This window comes from Stegodyphus dumicola, chromosome 7, assembly GCF_044657685.1.
Source record: "Stegodyphus dumicola isolate Sdum_Otavi_A_Nest chromosome 7, ASM4465768v1".
In the NCBI taxonomy this organism is placed as follows: domain Eukaryota; kingdom Metazoa; phylum Arthropoda; class Arachnida; order Araneae; family Eresidae; genus Stegodyphus; species Stegodyphus dumicola.
The window spans coordinates 87002471-87023561 of record NC_140774.1 but is presented as its reverse complement, the minus strand read 5'-3'; the positions used below and the strand labels follow the sequence as shown (position 1 = coordinate 87023561).

At 31.5% G+C, this 21091-nt stretch overlaps 1 long non-coding RNA gene across 1 annotated transcript in view; it reads right to left on the bottom strand.

Annotated features, from left to right (window-relative positions):
- Positions 1 to 21091, bottom strand: part of LOC146996255 (uncharacterized) — a 57813-nt gene that overhangs the window by 35218 nt on the left and 1504 nt on the right. Inside the window, exon 2 of the long non-coding RNA XR_015041875.1 lies at positions 16909 to 16994. This is a non-coding gene — a long non-coding RNA (uncharacterized LOC146996255). The remainder of the gene's footprint in view (positions 1 to 16908; positions 16995 to 21091) is intronic.

Here is a 21091-nt window from a genome sequence, read left to right as displayed (position 1 = left end):
CTCTTTAACCTAAACTATAATAACAGGCCTACTTATTTAAGAATTTTTATATTTACAGAAATTCAAAATACAAAACACAAAATGATTTGTTTAAAACGAATGGTTAAAAATAGCAGTGCCAAAGGGTGGAGAAAAAAATTTCGTATAATATTATTTTCATGACATATGATATTATTTTCATGACATATGATATTATTTTCATGACAATCAAACACAAAGAAATGAGAATTATTCGGAATATTTATTTAACCACTGAACCGCTACCACACAATATCTAAAACAAATATTTCTTCCACATGAAGTTGCTATAATTTCTATTTTGTCGAGATACGAAGTTCATTTGAGGAAAACAGTATCACCTGATTTTCGGTGTTAAAAATGCAGAAACAGAACGAATACTGAAGTTTGTTTTAAAAAAAGGTTCACTTCTTAACTCTGAATTCCAGTCAAGATTTAAAACAAATGCAGCACATATATGTCCCCTGTAAGCGAGCGTTCATGATAGTAAACATAGAGAGGAAATACCTTTTTGAAGTCGATGATTTATTGTTTATTTTGCTACAAAAAAAAAAAAAAAAGTGCTCGAAGCCCCAAACTTGCAGCCTTTTGCCATAATGAATGAGTGGGCTTCGACATGAAGACTATGGTTAGGCTGTACTGCAACTTAAAAACCCTGCAATTAGGCGGCAAAGAATTAATTTCCCGCCTGCATTTCACTGTAAGATGGGATATCCTAGTAGTCAAACACAACTTGTAAAGATGCTTTTAATGTTGCTGTTGTTGGTTACTTTAGCTTTCTTGTCTTCATAAATAGGCAGATACGGGAGAAAGTGCTGACAAATGAAATATGGATCTGCAATAAAAAACATTTCAATCTCATTCAAATCCAGACTTATTTATTTTGGACTGCAAAATTAACGTAAAACGTGCAGCTTTAGTATCGATTTGCTTGTCAGTTTATTAACAAATTATCAGTAAGAAATAAGTACATAATGTGATCAGCATATCTGAATATATAACTCAAAAGACTTAAGTGGAGAACATTTTACAGTTAAATAAACATTAGCTGGACCAGTATGAATCATTAACGTGGAAATTTAGTCTTCATTGTGTCCGTCTAGTAAGTGATGTTATTATTAAGATTCTTTTTTAACGATGTTAAATGGGATTCGTAAAAGCAGGAAATCGTGATAAACGTTTCGTGTCATCTGATTCTTCAACAAAAATGAAAAATGAAATCATGAAAGAAAGAATCAAGTTTCGAGCTAATATCAGTAACTGGCAATGTTTAGAAATGAAAAATAAAATAAAATAGCCAAACTTCCTTACATGATACAGGTAATGGTCTTCAAATAACGTAACTGAAATCAAGAAAATTATAGTATATATAATTGTACAACATATCTGAAATAAAGGAAAATAAGTTCGTCCATAGTCCATATTAGCTTTCTTTCCTTGATTTTTAAATAAGAAGTTGTTCTTGTGCGCTGAAAATTATAATAACAAACTTAAAATAAGTAAGTTACCAAGCGGGAAAAAACGTAACGTATGGTTCGAACTTACTCTTTTTCTCTTCTTCTTTAAACTTTAATCGAACGTTATAGAGAATTCTACCATTTGCATGATGATGCAATAAATCTCTGTACTTAACTTTCTTTTATTCATCACAAAAGTAAGATTTAAAAATATACGATACAACTTTACTTTTCTTCTTAGAGCTCAACATATAAAACTTTAAAACTCTGTAAATCAGAAAACAAACGCTTCATTACTCCTAAAATAACGCTTTTCTACTAACTCTACACAAATCAGCCGATCATAGACAACTGCTATACAACAATTTATGATCGCAATCGCTTCATATTTGAGTCACATACTTGCCACCAATTTTAATCTGTCCTTGCTTCCCATTTGATATTATTTATATAGGCCTTAAATAAATACAATATTTGAGTGACAGAACACTTCCGAAATACGAAATTCATAACTCTATAAAAGTGAACAATATAAAGAACTAACAGTTGTCGCGTTGGACTTAATTAGCACAGAGTATCACAATCTGCATAAGAGTTCTTCAGCTAAATATGGTATAAATCACTATACGTTACCAGTTCATATTAGGAAAAATGATCTTTGGTCTTTTATATGTGCAATCCACAATAGGTACAAAATTTACAAGGAAGCTGATATTGATCTGTAAAATGAGGCAATCAGTTTTTGAAGAAAGTAATGCAGAAAATTTCACAAACAAAATCGGGGTTTTTTTATTTATACCGTATTCTCACGTGTATAGGCCGCACTACCCGCAGCTTCAGTTTTTGTCTCTAATTTAAAAAACAAAACCCTCCTAGGATTAGCTGTGGATAGCTTGTCTACTATTTATTAATATTTTTTTGATTACAGGTATGAAAACAACTAAATTGAAAACAGTACTTGCCACACATGGAGACAAAATTTTTATGTATTATCGGTTAAAGGAAACATGTTTCTATGCTTAGCACCTCTTATTTACTGACGATATCAGTACCACTAGAGTAGTTGGCTGCATTAATTAGTGTCACTATCGCTGGAACCAGTATCCAGTCAACAAGACCTACCCTACAACCACAATTAAACTTGCACAATTTTTTTTTCTATGAAACCAGTAACAGCGGATTTTATACTCAGTCGTAAAATATACGCTACAGTGTTGAACGGCTGCTATGTTAATCACTCGCGAGATACAAGTTCTTAGCCAGCAACGGCTTTAACTTCTTTTAAAATTTAATCTTTACAGTAATAAATGAGATGCATCTTTATAAGGGAAAAAAAGCTACAGCAAGTCGAGATCAGAACTAATTTCGAGCTCAATTCAGTTTTTAATTTTATAGTTTTTATTTTATACATAATTTTGATCTCGTGTTCAATAGTCATGCAGGATTTGATCCTGTACCTAAATTAACGCTACGCATCATCGAAGTTCATCGACGTTTACAAATCTCAAATTTATCGGTAACCACAACTTTAATTTTATGCACAGTTTTCATCTAGCGAGCTAATCACTTCTTAATAACGTCCTTGTAATCTCAGCTCTGTTGCCCATAGTCTCCAAGAAAGCTTAGCGTTTAGTTAATATATTAAACTTCATTACTTAAATAACAGAAGAATAGTTAAGGAAAAGGAGAACTTTTAACAAATTAATTTAAATACTCAAAATACACAGGATAGACAGGAAAATATCACCCTCCCTTCATCTAGGCAGGAATTTCCTCCCTTAAACCCCACTTCGTAAGCTGTTATCAAAATGGCTACCTGAACGAATAATTCCAAACCTAAGAATGATAAAGATGGATTTTTCACGGAAATGTAAAAAGAAATGATTCAGTTTAAAAAGACAAAATGCGTTCTTGGAAAAAAAAGAAATGGGGCCAGAAACATCTTTTATTAATTGCAACAATACTTCAGATTTTTATATGCATTTATAAATGACTGTATTATACACATTTAATGTATTTGGAATTACGTCAAAAGTAAAATTAATTTAAAATTATTATAATGTGCTTTTCATTGCTTTTGAATCGTTCAGTTTGATAAGCAAAGCATGAAAGATAAGTTAAACCTTTTATGTCACGTCATATGGCAAAATTATGGAAAATGACAATTTATATTGTGCAAAATTGAAGATCCTATCTCTCACGCAGTAACAGTTCTTGTTAAAATGCTTGTATGATAAATGGAATGGTAGCTTAACGCAGTGTAAGGTAACAGAGTAAAAAAACCTGAATAGATTCCGCTAAAGACGTTTCTAATACCAAAATCATAAACCACTCCTGCATGGTATTGTTCATTAAAAATATACTGAAGTGAGAGGAAAAAAGAAACAGAAAAAATGGAAAATAGTAAAAAATTTGGAATATGAATTTTAATATTCAGATTCGAGTTTAATATTTGAAGCAATGTTTAGGTAAACAATTATGATCGACCTACTAGTTTAAGAATTAGTACTAAGAATTCAAGATAAAAAAGATAAAGACTCCTGTGCTTAAATAGAACTGCTCAAAATAGTTGTGTCAAACACTAGAAAGCAAATTCATTACTGCATTATGTTGCCATAAATAAACCCACGTGGGGATTTTTTGTATTTGTTTAATAAAGAAAAGCCTTAGTTATTGAAGACACTGAGTCTACGTTTGTACCTTTTCACTGGATCACTTTCTGATGAAGCCTTCAATAAAAAAGTTTAACAAATAAAGTGGCAACAATTTCTATTTTACATATTTCTCTTCTAAAATGTTAAAAATCTAGAAAGCATGATTGATTTATTAAACACTTCTAATTTTATTTAATAGTATTCTTATATTATTAATATAAATTCTATTAAGATAAATTAAAATTAAAAATATCAACAGACCTTTTTAATGCAGAAAAGCTGCAATAATCAAAAAGTAATAAAAAATTTGCTAATTAAGCAGAAAATGAAAGCATTTCATCTAAATAGGTTCTCTTATTCAGAACAAACAAACGAAAATATTAGTCTGTAAACACACAAAAATATAATGAGATATAAATTAAAAATAAATTCAAATAATTGGCATAAAACGTGTCTTGTTACATTTTATCTATGTTTGCATAAATTGATCTCTTAATACACTGGCTGGCGAAAGAAAGAAATTCGTACATTTTCTACTTACTTGGTAAATTTATGGTAATGTAGATATTTCCGTTACACAGAGCACTGAAATTTATTTACAGTCTAATCTCACAAGTGTATCTCCATCTCTGCATAGACCTGCATTAGCAAATTCACCTTAGAAAAACCAAAAACTATTTAGAGAATCCGGAATATGCTTTAAAAACGAGATACTTCATTTAAATCCGACGCCTGGTCACCTTTGTTTAAAAAAAGTCCTTAATAGGTTGACTTCGTCTAAGTTCACCTGTTTCAGCTTAGCAACGACTTAAATTCAATGAATGACTTGATACTTTTGTTTATTTTCTTCTTTCAGTAACAGGTTACGATTAAAATTATACGTGCTCGTACAGAAAGTGTTTTTCTTTAATAAACTTCTCAGCGTGTGGCCGTCTCACGACTTGTTTAAATAAGATGCATCTCTCGATGTACGAATGGAAAAGATTTGTTCTACCCGATGAGAGGTTATTATTTAGGTCGATGATTTAATCACAATGATGAGACTGTCATATTTTGCCCCATAGCATTTAATCAAAGGAGCATATTTTCAACTAAGCAATGTTTACTTTTTTCTATATAGTGTAACTTACAACAAATGTACAAGATTCAGTCGTTCAGATGAAGATGATAGATTAAATTAAGAAATTTTAAGAAAATGTAAAGAAGGAATGATTTATTTAGATTCTATTATAAGATTTATCCTAAGTTTTTAACACTTAATTTTTAGTTAAAGCCACTTTCCTGCCGCTTCTAATTTCAGCTTATAAATTTCCTACCAAAATGTGTTTTCAGAATCGCGGTTAAATGCAAATGAAGGAAGAGCAAGTATTTAAAGTTGAAGTTCTACTGAGTTCGTTAGAGAGCCAGAGATTCTGACCAGCACGCGTTCACCTTTTGACTACACTCTCTCTAAGCTATTTCTACGCTGGTTACAGCCGAAAACATTGCGGCAAAAACATCGCGGACGAAAACGTCGCGGAGAAAACAACGCAAGGCGAAAACGTCGTGCTACAAAACATCGTGGGAATAAACATCGCAAAGAGAAAACATCGCAGTTCTAAAACATCGCGGTACAAAACATCGTCGTCGAAAATAAAGCGGTTCAAAAACTTCGCAGTTTAAAAACATCGTCGCCGAAAATATCGTGGTAAAAAATAAAGTATCTACAAATCATCGCATGACGATAACATCGCAGACATGCTTCTTTCAGGCTTTAATAACTGTAAATGGATATTCCCACATTGATTTGTGATCGCAAGAGGGAAAGAAGGATAATTTTTACTTTAATACTTTTTATTAACTAATAATTTTTTGCTGAGAAAATAAGAATGAAGCTTAAGCATAGAAAATTAATGCAACTTATAGCACTTAATAGAATTTTAAACCGACATAGTTAACTAACAAAGGCCATTAATAAATCATTTTTATAAAGTTTTCACTGGTAAGTTTTCATGAAAAGTATAATCTATAATTTGCATTTAATTTTTTATGCTTAAATTTCCTTCTTACTTTTTCAGCAAAAATTTATTAGTTAATAAAAATGTGAAAGTAAAAATTATCCTTCTTTACATACTGCGCTCACAAATCATTATGGGAATATCCATTTACAATTATTAAAACCTGAAAAAAGCATGTCTGCGAAGTTATCGTCATGCGATGATTTGTAGATACTTTATTTTTTACCACGATATTTTCGACGACGATGTTTTTAAACTGCGAAGTTTTTGAACCGCTTTATTTTCGACGACGATGTTTTGTACCACGATGTTTTAGAACTGCCATGTTTTCTCTTTGCGATGTTTTCTCCCACGATGTTTTGTAGCACGACGTTTTTGCCTTGCGTAGTTTTCTCCGCGACGTTTTCGTCCGCGATGTTTTTGCCGCGATGTTATCGGCGGACACCTCTACGCTCGGCCGTAGTTCCGGCCCTTGATAGCTTCGCCGTTTAGTTAACGTTAAGGGGCCAACTCCTGTAGAATTTTTATAGCTTCGGCTACATCTTTTTAGTTACGTTTAGTCAAGTTTATTAATTAAGAATACCTTAGTATTCTTGAGTTCAAGCCCAAGTAGATGCTTTTCTGTACGTCCTAAGAGAGAACCGACTGTGAACTTTATTTTGAGCAATAAAGGGTAATTAACCCTTCGTAAGTTTACGTTTAAATGACCCAACCAGAAAAAGTGAAGCTAGGGGAAAACGTGCATTTTTCAGTGAATCCAGACATATTCCCATCTTAATTTCAAATCAGAAAGTTAAATTATAAAATTAATAATTTTATTCGTATAGCCAGTGATCGCTATTTCTTATATTGGTGTTGTGCGTACTGTAGTTAATAAACGTAAGACATAAAAAATTTAAATTAAGAACTTGAAGATAATATGTATAATACCAGAAATAAGGGATTTCACTATTATCTTAAAGCTGACAGTGTCAGCAATAGCATTTACCAAATCAAACGTTTCTGAAAGAAAGCTAACTGCAGTATTACTACATATATCGAGTTTTCATGCAAGGCTCTCGGAAAAGTTACCTTTATTAAACATACGCATACATTCTGGAATAGGTTCGTGCTGTTCTCACTTGTATATAAATAAGAATAGCGAAAAAAGTAAGAATACCTTTCCTGTACGTTTAAGACGAGTACACAATGCAACAAACTTTGGAGCTCGGGCATAGCTCACCGAAAAATTTTATTAAAGGGAAATGGCAGGTGCAATAAATATATTACAGTTGTGTCTCGTCACATTATTTTTTATGCCCTACACTGCCCATTTGCTGCGTACTACACTTTCCGAACAATCAGGATGACCAACGACAAAACAGACTTCCCTAGTGCTTTTACTGTTCAGTTTGATATTGTGTCATTGTAAATGCGTGAATTCTGAGAGACTACCAGCATCGACACCGATCAGTCTCCACACCTACCCGGTCTTCAATTTTAGAAGCAAAGCGCTTCACCTGCTGCAGGATAGTATACCGACCAAGTGGCCAAAGTATCGCCACATTAAAATACCTCCCTTACTGATAAAGAAACAAAAATTTGATTGACATATAACGAAAGGCGGCATGAGTTGAGTAGATCAGTCTTAATTCTATGTCAAATATACAGAAAATTTAAACGTTTTGGTTCGTCAGCATTACTTTATGCGCTGCGCACTCAACCAGAAGAGATTGCTGTATCATCTCCTGTCAGGCTGAAAATATCCTCAGCAACCGAAATACTATAAAGCAATTTTGAGGCAAACTGAGTGATGAAAAGACGTTGTCCCGTCCTATCCGGTGATAGAAAAATAAAAGAAAGGTCAAAGAAAGTGCATAGTTTGTTTCTGTGGCACCCTAGTAACACAAATGCAAAGTTGTTGTGCAGTTGTTTCCCCGTGTATCACCAGCGCAGGACATTTTACAAAACTTTAACTTTTCTTTTAAAGTTAAAAACAAAGTTTTAAGCTCATACGTTCATCTTTTCAAAACAAAAATTACGATTAAAATTTAGTTTCATAAAATATATATTTTCATTGTTTTCGTTTTATCTCCCCTTCCCAATTTGAACGGTAGGACCTGTTTAAACGATTAAATAATCGATAATAGTAAGAATATCTTTTCTTTCTTGCAAACACACTAAAATAAATGTGACAACGAAGGAGGAACTAAGCACTCTTTAATACACCTGCGATAGATTAAAAAAGCAAATAAAAATTGAATAACATCAGCGGTAAAAATAATATCTCTATAAGGCATCTAATACCAGAACTGAAGTGAACAAATTATAAAACAGATCATGTGCGTGAAAGATTATATTCGACGCGAAATTCTTTTTGAACTGACTTCACATAACAAAACTGAACACGAAGCGAGAGTGTAAAAAAAAAAAAAAGAAAAAAAAAAAAAAAAAAGAAAAAGAAAAAAAGAAAGAAAAAGTGAAAAAATAAGGATAAAAACTAAAACAAAGAATAACATTTTTTGGAAAGGGGAGGAGGGGTCGCACTTCTCCCGTACGCTTTACGGCGGTTAAACAGAAGATAAGTTCGACGTTATGCAGGTGTTGTAGTCACATAATTACGCTGTCGCAATTAATCATGTTCTCCAGCCGGTTTTTCGACCGATTTTCTCCGTAGCACGAGGTCGAAAAATTTACATTGCCTAAAGTTAGCTTTAACCTTTTTTAAAAGAAAGAAATAAGAAGCGTTAACGCAAGGTCATGGTTTATTTGCCACGCTGATGCATAATGTAGGTGTGAGAACAGTTAGTTTTTCAACATAGTTACGAGAAACTATTAAAAAATATCTGAAGTGTTCTTGCGCATTTTGCAACCCTGATTGGACAACTAGATCCGAAATCTGTATTTCAGCTATGTCAGTCAATGACAGGAAATCTAAATGGCAAAGAATAATAGACATGCGGTATGACAGATGATTAGAATTCAGATAATGAAGAAGTAGTCAAAACTGTGTTGTAATGTTGTAAGTAAAAATAATAAGTCTCATAATTGGTTATGTTTAATGCATAAAGTCGCACAGGATATAAACAAGAGATGTATAATGTTGTGAACAACATACATACCACACTTAGCAGAAAAAGACATTATTTACGAAGTATTTACAACCACAATTGCAATTGAGACAACTACAATGTATTGAGATTTACAGTTTGTAAATGTTCAAAGGTTTTAAAAAAATCATCTATAGTATTTATATTAGGTACTATAGTATTTTACAAATTGTTACGCCTAAAACATTTGAATGTTCAACTCTTGATCAGGGGTAGAACAGATTCAAACTTCGTATGCAAGACTACGTTTTTAAAAAGGTAGAAAAAAAAAAGGCAAATTTAAATATATTTTTCATGCTCAAGTGGTATGAAAAGCTCTAGTTTTAAGGCACCAGTGGTCATTACTTTTGAATTACGGAATCTATATCTAAATCTTGTCATGAATAAAATTTCTTACAGTTTCAAAAAATAAAATGAAATCTCTTTGAGAAAAATCACTCTAGAAGAATTCTCATTATTGGCGTCGAAAGGAAAATTCCGTGGATCTTATTTCTTGCTTTTTATTTGAACTGAGATTACAAGAGAAAATATTTTCTCTACTGCGTATTTCTAGTTTGGATTATTAGACCAATGAAAGTAAAATAAAGAAGGAGAACAGTGCATATATCATGAACGATCTTATCAAGAAGCGGCACACTCGGACATCTCAAAGATTAGAAAGAAACCAACTTGATTTGTGTACTTATATTGTTGTGATGATATCATTGCGATAGTAGAAAAATCAGAATTCCGTTTGTTTTAAATCTTTGAAATATCTAAGCCTGGTCATGATTCTAGAATTACAAAGGTACAAGAATAATGGGCCTCGATCTATCATTTTTCAGATGGATGGATAAAAGTAACGATGAGAGAGGGAAAGTGATTAAACCGGGAAAATGTTCCAGAATATAAATCAATAATAAAGTAAATAACTGTAATTTCTTTCAGTGGGAGTACATTAAATTATGAAACTAGTTTTTAAAAATATGGCGAACATTATCCTTTGCTTTTTGATTGAATTCTGATTCAACTAAAAATGAAGTTTTTTCGAAACAAAATGTCATCACGAATCCCGTTGCTTCCACATTGAAGAAATAACAATAATAATAATAATAAATAAAACTTTGACTTTTTGTGAAACTTCATAATTCTCAGTGAAACTTGTACCTTCCCTTATCCAATTTTATATTCTTGGTCTTTATCCATACGCTTGGTGAACCCCTAATCTTGGAAACTCTGAAAACTAAGCGGAGATAAACTTTTACCGCAGCTTCTAAAGAAATAATATTCAAAAACAAAGTTAATAATGTAGATGCCGAGCTGAGGGCTCCGTATGAAGAGCTACTGCATTGCGTTTTGCCAGGTAATCGCCAAGAGGAATAACGCAAATAATTAACACATATAATTTAACCATGCGAGTAAACCATGCGAAAAATGTTGCACCAGGAGAATGCTTTGCAAATGATTAATGCAGCGAAAGGGTAGCTAAGAGAATGCCAGTTTTTTTTAATGTGGCAATACACATGAGGGCTATCTGCCTAAGGAATGGAGAGCATTCGTGGAGGTCTTTCCAAGGGAAATTGGCTTGTATTCGCGTAACGCATGGCGAAACCATGAAAATCAACTACGTAGTTACCCTTCATCTGAGTTCGAACACAGGACGAACTACCGGTTTCAGCGGTTTGAAAGAACAGGCCAGTAGATGGGGCAGATTTCGGAAATGAAGGTGGTGGGATAATAACGTTATTTATATAGAACTTCATTCGAAAACAGAAAAGACTAAAGACATAGAGGAAAATGATATCTCCGGAAAGGATAGATGAAGATGTTCCTGTACTTCGAGATTTTACTGTACAATTAAACGTAAGTTTTCTATCTAACGGAACAAAATATTAATTTTAGATAGAAGATTATAGAAAGTGCGCGTATTTTCATGACAATAGTACAAGTATTCAAAAAGGCTAGGTAAAATCAAGCAAATTCTCTAGTGCCAACCAAGGTATCGAAATTCGTTGCTAGATGAGTGCAAAACAATTGCTTCAGTATTAAACAATTATAAGTAATATATGACATTATTAATTTGTATATTAATTGTTAAGTGATACGATCGTTCATAAGAATATTAAAGTTCATATGAATTTGATGTATTATAAATTATATCATTTAGTGACATTAAAAAATAAAAGTAAGGTACGCGTTATTAAAAATGCATGTGCTGCTTTTAAATAGCCAGCTAGTTAATATGTGTTAATTTGGAAAATAAATTTTAAAAACCTTGTGCTTCATCAAATAACAACTCCCATGAGAGCTTGCAATCTACAACGGCATAGATGATAAACTAAGGATCTTAAGCCTTCTGAAGTAATAACACTTGCCGTGATGATAATAAATGCTCTGATGCTAAGTAACATGAAGAACACAAATAATAAGTAACACGACATGAAGATCACAAATCAAAGGAAAGACTACGCTGAAGAAATTCCTACGTCGAAAAGAAGCAGTTCTGAAATTTTGCTTTACATAATCTTGCTGGCGATCTTGCTCCTGACCAGTCATAACTGTAGCAACAAAAATTTTCATCTATAAGTTACCTTAAGCTTTCATTTCATTTACATACTGATTCCGGAATTAAATTTCATTACTATAACTATATATAGGAGGGAAATTTACTGTATATTAAATGCTAAAAATAATAGCATAAAAAATTTTCATTTGAAATTGCGAGCAAAAGTAAAAGGCCGTAAAATAAAAGGCGATTTGACATTAACAGTTCACATTTTAATAAACATTCCATATTTCAAATTTAAATTATTAACTAATTTTTCCTACAAGATTTGAATTAAGTTATGAATGAATTAAAATAATTTTCATTTTGAAATTTACTGACAGTGCATGCAGTATTCAAATCCTCTGAAAGACAGGTATAAATAATTCCAAATTTTATAATTTCAGCAACGCCGTTGTCTTCGTAAAATGTAGAAATACCAATGCAAATATTTTTCCCAATCATTATAACAGTTCCTAATCATTGATTACCATAAAATCTTCGAGAAGGCATATTCACCGAGCTCATCTATATAAAATCTTCTAAGCATGCATGAAAATTCAGTTTTATTTTCCTAAATGGCTCGTATATTAAACAACATCAGTTATTTCTACCCTTGACAAGTCTTTGAGTTTATACGCTATTTCTTCAAAAAAACGTATTTTCGCATACCTCATCATCCTCTGCTCCGAAAATATCCCCCTTCTTCATTTGAGGCTCTTTAAATCACTTTTTATCTGCGCACGGAACCATCTATTCTAAATGGAAGTAAAGTGGGAAGATGGAGCTTGAGGATTCGAATCTCTTCCGTGGCAAATATTATCGCATTAACAAAAGACGTTAAAGGCAGAAGAAATGTTCTTGAAGCTTCTGTGTTAAAGTAAATGAGTGCAGTTTTCGATATCAATAAGCCTTCACTTTATCAATTATTTTGACCCTTCGGTGTTCTAGCTTCTTTTCATTTTTTTGGCTGCTAATAAGATATTGGGTGTTTTCCACTAGCAGATAATTCTATGCGTGATGCCAGAAACCTTTATGGACCTATGCGAGAGAAAGTCATTACGGAATACTGGTGAATGAAAATTTAATAGTAAACATGTAATGACTCAATGCCTTAACCTTATAATAAAAGGTAATCAATGTAATCAAAGTCTCTATCAGATAAATAATGGTGGTTAATTCAAAGCGCTGCATTCTCGGCGGTGGAGCTAATTCTATTATCTGGCAACTCAACAGGTTAAGTATCACTCTCTGAGATCACATTACGATGATGAAGGACGTGTAATCTTCAGTGAGCTTCAAATGAACGACCTACCGTCACGCAATCCCAGCCCAATTCATGATTTCCATAAGTCTATTCGTTGTATTTTTTCAGAATTTGATTTCCTTTTTCCTTGATGATAATCTAATGGACCATTTTGTTCATCACCAAAATTGAAAATTTATTTCTTTTCCATAGACCTATCCAGTTTTTAATCCTAACTGTTTGATTCTATCTCAATCCTATTCTTCAAGATCCCTAATTTTAGGTCGCAGTAATCTAATCTACATTATGTGCTTTTCATTAAAATAAATTGGAATCTGAGAAAATTAATGCAAAAGCGATATTATAATATAGCTCAATTTTCTACAGGTATTGGCCTCACTGCTGGCAAATATTCTCAAAACACAAACTCGAAAATAAAATTCATTTTTAAGTGATTGTTCGCGTACATAAGATTCTCGGATGTAGTAGTTGAATAATAGTGAAACATAGAATGAAAAGTAGGAGAAGCAAAACGTAACAAATTATTTTGAAATCACTTATTTAAGAAAAAGCGAAAAAGAGTTTTTAATACCAATTGAGCATAAATATTGCGAAACATAGATTGAAACTGACGAAGATTAACTGAAATTTTTTGAGTGGGGAGCCGTTCATAAGTGTATAAAGTTAATGGTTTATATCAGGCCTCCGAAACCTATGGTCGCAGGTCATCCAGTGACCCATTACATAGTTTCAAGTGACTAACTTTAGTTTCGAATATAAAATATAATATATAAAAATAAATTATAAAACATAAATATGAAAGGAGCACTTGAAAAATAAATAAAATAATAAACCGAAAATAAATAATAACAATAAATATTTTTGTTTCATGACAAAGTTCCAATAATGAACATCGCTTTTATTTTTAAAAATAAAAATTTTAAAATAATTTCAAGGAGAAATCGATAAGTTTAGCAATGCGAATCCCTTTCTAATCCATATTTTTTTTTTTTTTAAAAAGCTTTACTATTTTGTCTACATTTTTTCAGCTTGTAAATACAAGCAAATATTTTCACTCATGAAATTTATTTTAAGTAAGAACAGGAGCAGCTTAAGTACTGAAAATTCACTTTCTTGTATTCGTCTTAAAAACGCACGCACCTGATTAACTGAAAGCCAGACTTGACTATATTGACTTCAAAAGTTCATCATTAGAGAAGCCATTGATATTGAAGGGAAAATTAAAGTTCATTCAGTTACGCTTGTTTTTAAAATAATTAAAATAATAATTTTTAATGTTTATTGTAATTATTTTCTCAATAAAATGTATCTTATTATTGCCCAAGAAAGACCATTCTAAAATGAAAATACCACTGTTCCGAAAAATCCTCTTAATATATATATTTTCACTGGTTTTGTTCCGCAGCTAAAAACGGTTGCCGACACCTGGAATATATATTTTTGACATGCAATTTGATTATTAGGTTTTATTATTTAGCCTCCCAAATTTTTATTATTTGTGATATAAAATCTGCAAAGAAGTTGTTAAATTTATTGCTCCCATTAAACTATGTTGGTAAAATCATTCAAAATTTACTCCTGTTAAATTATTTTTCTGTTTTAATTCATTAACTATTTTGTGAGTTTTAAATAAAAGCTATAATAAAAACTTTTTAAAAATCCTTTCAAATCTCTCTAGCTTATTGTCTTCTCGAAAACATATTATCTACCAAATTATTTAATTGAAAAGGCTATTTTCCACAATTAAAAATCATTCTTTTACTTTTAACAATTGTTTATATGAAGTGATAAAAAAAACCCAGCAATTTTGCTAAAATATCGAAAAATAATATTAATTAATATAAATTTAAAACTGAAAACGTATTCATTTTTCCGTGTGGCAGCAGATTTGTCCGCTGGAGAACAAAATCTGCTTTGTTTCGAAAAGTGTTGCCATTGCTCGCTTTCAAATCGTTATTAAAAAATTTGTAAGTTTTACAAAATATGAAAGAAAAATAGCATTACCAAACATTAAATATATTGTTCCCGAGTCCAAAAATTCCTAGGAAGCCATTCCGACTCTTCGCATCTTCATATGACTTTAATCAGACTAATTTTCGCATTCATTATTTCGACTGGCAACGGTCTCGCTCGTTGGAGATAAAATGCTTTATTTCGAAGAGTGTTCCTGCTGCTCACTTTCAAATCGTAGAGTTCGTTAATCAAAACTTTAACAAAATATGAAGTAAGAATAACATTGCCAAACATTAAATATGTTATCATTATATAAAGTATAATTCTGACGTTGAAGAAAACACACGACTTCATGTAACGTCATTGTATGTCGAAAATGTTTCGTTAGCCCTTTGCGGCACCGGACACACCTAAAAATTTCCTTCCGCACGCACAGAAAAATTGAATGAAAAAAGATTTATAAGTTACTATAGGTTACTCTGAACCTTCTTTATTTATAGTAGATGGCAGCTCAACACAAACCAGTTCATATATTTTAGCCATGTTTAGTTTTTTAAGACCCTCATTTTTCAGAGAAATCTTCCAGATTTTTTTAGGGTATAAAAGGAGTTGTTTGAAAAGAAATTTCTATGTTATTTTTTGTCTGTATTCTAATCTCCTTATTCTATATTAGTTTTACATTTTTACCATGAAATCTTGCTTAAAATCAAACGGCGAACCCTAGGTGTGCCCAGACCGGGCTCACCGATAATATAGGACAACTGGAGAGTCTGTATTCTTTGTTTCTTCGCATCTCATCGATCATCATTGACAACAATGCTCATTTCAGCACTCCTTTCGAAGCTCTATTCAATCAGTGTGTCACTTTGAGCACACCCACAGAATTAAAAAGATAAGTGCTATCTTCACAAAATTTTACCTGTTTACTCCTCTAGGCCTAATTAGACTGCCTACCTTTTTTGTAATCAAAACTCCAACTTTAAAAGGTAGCGTGCCGGAAAGGGTTAACATCAGTATTTTAAATAAATAGCTGCTGATGGCAATTTATTTGTTTCAGGTTAAGATAATTGACACAGTATGTTATTGCTACGTTAATTCTTTTACTGATAATGAGGTTGTTATAGTACATTGAATTAAATCATGACGTTTATATAACCTGAAGAGGCAAAGATTTTGTTTCCTGGTTTGGAAATAAAACAAATTATTTACGGATTGGTTGTTGCTTAGAAAGAATGAACTGGTTTCATTCATATTGAACTGCTTTTATACATTTGCTTTTCAGGAGCACATAGAAATAAATTTTTCTTTGGATATAGCTCGCTCACATGGCGGGCTTCCCTGCTGGTATATTTGTTATAATAAACTAGATTTGTGGAAAGTAGGCATTATGCCGCAGGCAGCTTTTCAGAATTTTCCATTTTTATCTTAGAATGAATTCAATAGACAAAATTAAAGTATGAAATTTCCAAGAAATACCTGTACATGTTTAATCGAGTCAGTTCTTTTAATTACAGTTTAATTTACGAGAAAATCGTCTGCGCAAAGAAGTTTAAATAATTGCATCTACAGTGTTAACTCTTTTTCAGATGTAACATTATTATAATCCTCCAATCAATGTCCAGCTGTCGTGATACTCTTGCAATGATTATTCGAGTGCTTGAATATCGAATATATTCTGCAGAATCTTGCAATCAAATACCAAATTAAAAGCTTTACATCTCAAGCTTTCATCCAGAAAGAAAAGATCTCAACTTTAAAAGAATTCGCTATTTTTTTTAATGTAAACGTTGCATACTTTTTAACGTAGAACAATAAACCTAACTACTGAAATAAAAATTTATTGTTACGTCTATGGAGAGTAATTTAGAACAAATTACTTGAAGAATATACCGTATTTTATTCATTTTAAATTGCAAATAATGATGCTGAAAATGAACTTAATTCAGTACCTTTAAATCCTGCGCCTTCAGAATATTGAAGCAAATTCTGTTCTTTGTTTTCCCATGGTCATTTATGAGGAACTTCGGCTTCCACACTGGGCATTTAGAGATTCACATTTCAGATATTAATTAAAAATAATATAGCGAACACGTTTTAATGCAACTGAACTTTACATCAAAATACTTAAAGAATGCACAAAAAATTAACAATGTAACAGTTCTTTCAGGAACAATCTCAATAACGAAATGACAATTTTAAATTCTTCATGAATTCAAAGGAGAATAATAAAATCAATCAGGCAGGATCTTACTGTTGCCACTGATACCATGTATAAGGTGAAGAGTTGCGACTTCCAAAAAAATAATTTTATTTTTAAATTATTTTAATATCTTGAGAAACAGCGAAATCAGTAACAGAAACTAAATGTGCCTGTTTTGTAATGAATTCGTCCATCATTTCTCAGCGGGCATTATTATTAATATTTTGTAATCAACATTGTTCAACATTTTCCATTAACGATTGCACTAGTCATTATCTGAAGCTTATGAAGTTGATGTCATAAATGATATACTTACGTGACTTTCAATTTTAAGTTAATAGCGACCAAGACAACATATACAGTGTCTCACAAAAGTGATGGGACACTTGCGCTTTACAAAAGGAAACTGCAATAAAATAAATTAAAAAAACATGTAAAAATTTTTTGTGGGTGTGTTTTATACTTAAATTTAATAACAATTATTACATAACATACATTTTCTCAAAATATTAAAATATTAATTTAATAAAAATACAATTGTTTAGAACGGAGCAAAAAATGGCTCACATAAGTGATGGGACACCATTAGATACTACTACGTACTATGAAACAAAAATCGTCTGAAGTAAGCAATAAAAATATTTTTGGGGTTTTTATTTTTACTCAAAAGCAATTGGCGATAATTTATAAAATCGTCTGCAGTATTTCTCTCCAGTTTGTTTTGGAATTTTTGTGTTTTTAGCTCTGTGCAGCCATGAATGCTAAACGAAAAGAAACTTTGCCTGAAATTCGAAAATTAGTTATTAATTTGCATATTGAACGTGGAAAATCTATTAGAGAAACTGCTGAAACAGTTAACTTGAGTCATTCAACAGTTTTCAATATCATTAAACGATATAAAAAGAATCATATGATTCAGGATAAAAGGAAACCTGGCCGACCATCAAAGCTATCCAATGGAATAAAGGGAATTATCGTTCGAAATATTAAAAAAAAATCCAAGAATGAGTGCTCCTAAAGTTGCTGCTGATTTACAGGCATTATATGGAGTAATTGTTAATCCTGAGACTATTAATAGAGTAATTCGATCTGCTGGATATCACGGTAGAGCAGCCAGGAAAAAATTCTTCCTAAGTGAAAAGAATAGAAAACTCAGACTGGCTTTCGCAAAATTCAACATAAATAAGAATTCTGATTACTGGAATAAAGTTATATTTGCTGATGAGAGTAAATTTAATATATTTGGTTCTGACGGTAGAATCTTGGTGTAGAGAAAACCCAGGAAAGAATTTCGCAAACAGAACTTGGTGCCAACAGTAAAACATGGTGGAGGAGGAGTTACTGTATGGGGGTGTTATATCGTCTGCTGGAGTTGGTAATCTTGTTTTTATTGACAATATAATTGATCAGTACAAGTATATTGACATTTTAAATTAAAATTTGAAATCTTCAGCATGAAAATTGAACCTTCATAACGATTTTAAATTCTACCAGGACAATGACCCCAAGCACACTGCTTTGAACGTTAGACTCTGGCTGCTGTAAAACTGTCCTGAAATAATAAAAACACCACCACAATCTCCAGACTTAAATCCCATAGAGAATATTTGGCAAGAATTGGAATCAAGAATTCACAAACACACCATTTCTTCAAAACAAGAATTAAAATCGGTGCTTCAAGAAGAATGGGGTAAAATCACTCCAGAAATCACAAAAAAATTAGTCGAATCCATCCCAAGAAGATTAAATCATGTTTAAAAGTAAAAGGAAATCCAACAAAATATTAAAACCTTTTAAAAAGTAAAATTTTTTGATAAATGTTTGATGGAAAAGTAAATGTCCCATCACTTATGTGAGCCCTTTTTTGCTCCGTTCTAAACAATTGTATTTTTATTAAATTAATATTTTAATATTTTGAGAAAATGTATGTTATGTAATAATTGTTACTAAATTTAAGTAGGAAACACACCCACAAAAAATTTGTGCATGTTTTTTTTAATTTATTTTACTACAGTTTCCTTTTGTAAAGCACAAGTGTCCCATCACTTTTGTGAGACACTGTACTTCTTATTGGAAAGATTCATTGGATGAGGTAAAAGAGTAAAAAGTTATAACATAGATTTTTAAATGCATATATAAAGTTCAATTTAGAGATGCTGTAATCTTAAGTGATAAAACAATAATATAAATATTTATTGAAGTACATAGCAATTAGGAAGTAAGGTTACTTAATAATGGCAAGTATAAATCAAATATGTTTGCTTGCACTTCTAAAAATAAATTTAGAAAAAAAATCATAGGTATCGAAAAAAGATACATTTTTTATTTGATGTCTTTATGTAGATTCTACTTTGATAAATGAAAGAGATTTAAGCTAAACATTATTAATAGGCTTACTAATTTATAAAATTCACAGAAATTCATGGTACAGTACATAAGTATTTTATATTTGATATCACCTCTTCAAACTAGCAATTTCAGGCAGTGGGAAAATCGCTGAATAAGAATTTTTTTTAATTTCTCATAACTAGTTATGTGTGTGGGTGTGGGTGTGTATAAATAACGAAAAATATATAATTTTCTTGTATACAATATATATATATATATATATATATGAAATGTAGAATCTCATACATTATCTATGTTGTGCAGCCGGGGCAACAGGAAGGAGACAAATTTTGGAATATAAAGTGATAGGTTTATTTTAGCATCCATCTCACAAGCGTTTTGAGGAGAAGCCCTATTTATAGATATGTGGGGCTCATCCAATCAGCGGTATTAATTGAAATCACGAGGTGACGCTATCTTCTCATCAAGAGTGTTCTTAAGGACTTTATGTAATATGACAGATTTATGAGTTTGGCGATTTGGCGGGCGCCAAAAGGTTAATATAATTTATAATAAAGAAAGGTCATATATTATAATAAAGTTGATATAATTTATAATAAAGAAGTCATAGGTAGTAACCTTTATAGCCTCCAAAATGTCGCCAAACTACCAGTTACCATATTCCAAAGATCAGCCAAATCTTTATTGAGAATATGAATAACGTATTTTTAGTATTTGAAAACTTATTACTTACTTGAGAGAAAATTCGGTACTTACGTATTAACGCAACCAGGCCAAAATTCGCATAAATTGCGAAATTTGGCGACCCTACTTACGGCAACCCTACGTGTTATACGTAGTTTTGTAAAAAGAGCATGTGGAGATTCACAAAATTTTCCTGCATTTTCGTGCAAATTTTTGTAATTTATGAGAAAATAGCAGTGTACATGGATAAAGTCAAGAGTGTGCGCAATGCCATTTTTGTGCAATTCTGGGATGTTTTTTTAAGTAAAAATAAGTCGACGTGTACATGGTTATGGCGAACACGGTTTTCAATCAGTGCTAAAAGCAATAGCCAAAAGATTTCCGCCGAAAAAATAATTCTGCAACTTATTAAAATTCGAAACCGGAAGGGTTTAATTGCTATTTTATATTCTAAAACAAAATAATATAAAAAACTGTATTAAAAATTATCTGTAATTAATAAATGTACATTTTCTTTCTATTCATACTTTTTTACTGAAACTTACAAATAGCGCCAACCTGGTTGCGATAATACGTAAGTACCGAAAATTCGCTCGGTATGCCAGTTGGATATATAATGTGGATTGTAAAATATCTTCATCGAAGAAAAGAAAATGTTTTCTGCAAATGGTAATTTGCTACCAATTCACTTTTAAAGGTGAGTTTATAAAATAAATTTCTAATTTCAAAAAACGTTTTGAGAGTTTGATACACATTTCATAATTATCTTATTTACAAGTTATATATGCAATCATTAAACATATTTAAATTTATGTAAAATTCAGCCTTACATTGGAGTTTGTTTCAGAATCCAGCTCAGTGCTTCTCGAGAAAATCTAATATATTTTCTTAAATGATTT